General features: G+C 34.5%; 1 non-coding gene across 1 annotated transcript; it reads right to left on the bottom strand.

The window, feature by feature from the left end:
• Positions 1–336: 336 nt before the first annotated feature.
• On the bottom strand, positions 337–442 carry LOC116645925. Its single transcript, XR_004302041.1, has one exon. It is a non-coding gene; the product is annotated as a U6 spliceosomal RNA (small nuclear RNA).
• Between the last annotated feature and the right edge of the window lie 2,733 nt (positions 443–3,175).

Raw genomic sequence — 3,175 nt, 5'->3', positions numbered from 1 at the left:
TTTCATGATTTTGTCATTATAACCATAAAGTTATATTTTAATGTTTCTTTTAATGTTTACTCTTTGCACCTTAATATCAATATTGACATTAATTTTAGATTTCTCTTTTTCTTGTAAATAACATATGTGTTATAAATTAACTCTAAGTAATGCTTTATAATATTGTCAAAGTATGCAACTTTCACACACAGTTGCTCCAGTCACAGGCACAATATAAATCCTGGGGCAATTCCAAAGAGTAAAATGTAGGAAAAGTGCCTTTCTGATTTAGTCCTGCAGAAACTGCCCTTTTTTGAGCTGTTTATGTAGAAAGTTTCTATTATCAAGGCAATTAAAAAAAATGTGGAACATTTCACAAATTGTGTGTCATCCTTGTGCAGGGGCCATACTAATCTTCTCTGCATTGTTCCAATTTTAGTATATGTGCTGCCAAAGTGAGCACCATTGCGGCAATTTTTTGTAGAGAAGATAAAAATAATAGTGAGATTTTCATTATTGTTTACTCAAGGATCACATAAGAATTCCTGTCTGATTTGAGCTCCCTATATAATGTAAAGTAAACCCCAACCTCACCCTGGCTAAGTGACTAAAACTAAGTAGAGTGTCACCTATTTCAAATGCAGATGTGTAAACTTAAACTTCCTCTTAAACAAGCAACCATTCATCAGCTATATGCTGCAAAAATGTTAATATATTCTAAGATTTATACAAATTTTATAATCAGATACATTGGTGACAGAGTAGAAAGGTAAAAATGCATATTCTGAAAGGTTTGGGGATAATAGTGAGACAGCATTTACAGCAAATATCAAATGTATTTAAAATTGCATTTTTTTTAATTCAAAAGAGTCTTGCCTCCTGCCTCATATTACGTATTAATAAATGTACTAAATAATAAAAACACCCCAAAAAGTTTTTTTTTCCCAAAAAAACTACTAATAACTTTTTCCAGTAAAAGGCTATATAATAAAGATATTTGGTTTTGCCAGCCACATGATTTCTCTTCAATAGAGGGAGAAGTATGCAGTCGATATGTAAACAGATGAGCATGGTTGTATTTCAATAAAACTTTATTTACAAAGTAATATGTCATAGTCATATCTGTTCTTATCTTCCACACCCAATCTTTCTTTTAATGCTCTTTCCAACATACTCCCAAGTTTCCTATTTCTCGAAGTAGGGAATTTTTAGCACATGCTTCAGAATCAGGGCTGTTTGTTAAACAATGTAGCCTGCTGATTTCAAACTTCCTGTTCCCAGCCTGGGGATATGCATCTGAGGGGATTCCTCCAGGAAAAGATTTTATTTATTTATTTATTTTTATTTTTTTTAAAGATTTTATTTATTTATTTGAGAGAGCGAGAATGAGAGAGAGCACATGAGAGGGGGAAGGGTCAGAGGGAGAAGCAGGCTCCTCGCTGAGCAGGGAGCCGGATGCGGGACTCGATCCCGGGACTCCAGGATGATGGCCTGAGCTGAAGGCAGTTGCTTAACCAACTGAGCCACCCAGGCGCCCAAGATTTTATTTATTTATTTAAGTGAGGGCAGGGGGAGAGGGAGAGAGAGTCCCAAGCAGATGCTACAATGAGCACAGAGCTGGATGCAGGTCTCGACCTCATCTCCCTGAGATCACAACCTGAGCCAAAACCAAGAGTCAAAATCTCAACTGACTGTGCCACCCAGGCGCCCCAATGCAAGCTATTTCTTAGTCATGTTTATGGTTATCTGCTATTGGAAAATAAGATGTCAGTCCTATTAATTGGGAGTTTTTCTGCTGCTAAATAACGTTAAAGTCTTCTAACGCTGTAGCCAAATTATGGAAACAGCCCAGGTGTCCAGCCACTGATGAACGGTAAAGACAATGTGAATTTCATCTCTTGCTTTGTTAAGGAAGAGTGAGTTTTTCATTATGATTTTGGTTGTGTCAAAATCCCCACTTCTACCTTAAAATTAATTTCATGCAGTATTATATTATTTTATCTTCTTGTTATACTGTGCTTTATATATATATATATTTTAATCTTCCCAAGATAACCAGTTTTTTTCTTGAAATAATCTTTGCATAAATGTTAATATTCCTCTTTTTGCTTTTTGTATGCTAGCATTGTTTTATATATCCTGGTTCATTCCATTATTTTCAACTGTTTGTGATATTTAATATTAACTCATCACTCATGTTTAGTTTGTCTGCATTTGGTTTACTTACACAATTTGTACATTTTGTCATTTAAGTTGTGGATTTTATTCACTTGTGATTAATTTATTTATAAATAAGTTCAGCTTCATTCTTGTAATCTTTACTTTTTCATTTTTTGTAACTTCCCTTTTAATATATTTGACACTTATTACATGTTTTAGTTCATTGTTTCTACTGCTTTGAATATTTTATCTAATTATATTTTCTATAATATTAGTTACTCAGAAATATTTATCAATTTTATTTCATCACGAATTTCTTTAATAATCATTAAATAATAATTCCATTGCAAAAAAAAAGAGAAAGGGAAGTGAAAGTTATATATATAAGACAAATATAAGATTTATTTATTTATTTATTTATATATTTTTAAAGATTTTATTTATTTATTTGACAGAGAGAGGCACAGCGAGAGAGGGAACACAAACAGGGGGATTGGGAGAGGGAGAAGCAGGCTTCCTGCTGAGCAGGGAGCCTGATGGGGGGCTCAATCCCAGGACCCTGGGATCATGACCTGAGCCGAAGGCAGATGCTTAATGACTGAGCCACCCAGGCGTCCCTATAAGATTTAGATAGTAAGTATGCTTTTACTTACAATATATAATAAATTTTAAGTATCTTAATGCTGTTCTATATTACCAAGAAGACCAAAATCCTATAATTCTAAGTAAATTGTTGCATTTGATAAAAAAACGAAACAAGAAAACCTACTTCTGAGCTGGAATCTTGGAGAGGATTGGCCAGAGAATATTCAGTCTCTGATGAACAGATCCTTAGGGGAAACTTGCCCTTGATCTGAGGCTTCCCTAATAGCCTCAGACCTCTCTTTTTTTTCCTTCCTTCCTTCCTTCTTTCCTTCCTTCCTTCCTTCCTCCCTCCCTTCTTCCTTCCTTCCTTCTGTCCCTCCTTCCTCCCTCCCTCCCTTTTTCTTTCTTTCTTTCTTTCTTTCTTCTTTCTTTCTTTCTTTCTTTCTTTCTT

The sequence above is a fragment of the Phoca vitulina genome, unplaced genomic scaffold, assembly GCF_004348235.1.
Source record: "Phoca vitulina isolate PV1807 unplaced genomic scaffold, GSC_HSeal_1.0 scaffold34, whole genome shotgun sequence".
Taxonomy (NCBI): domain Eukaryota; kingdom Metazoa; phylum Chordata; class Mammalia; order Carnivora; family Phocidae; genus Phoca; species Phoca vitulina.
Note: the sequence above shows the minus strand (reverse complement) of the source record. Positions and strands in the feature narration are given on the sequence as shown.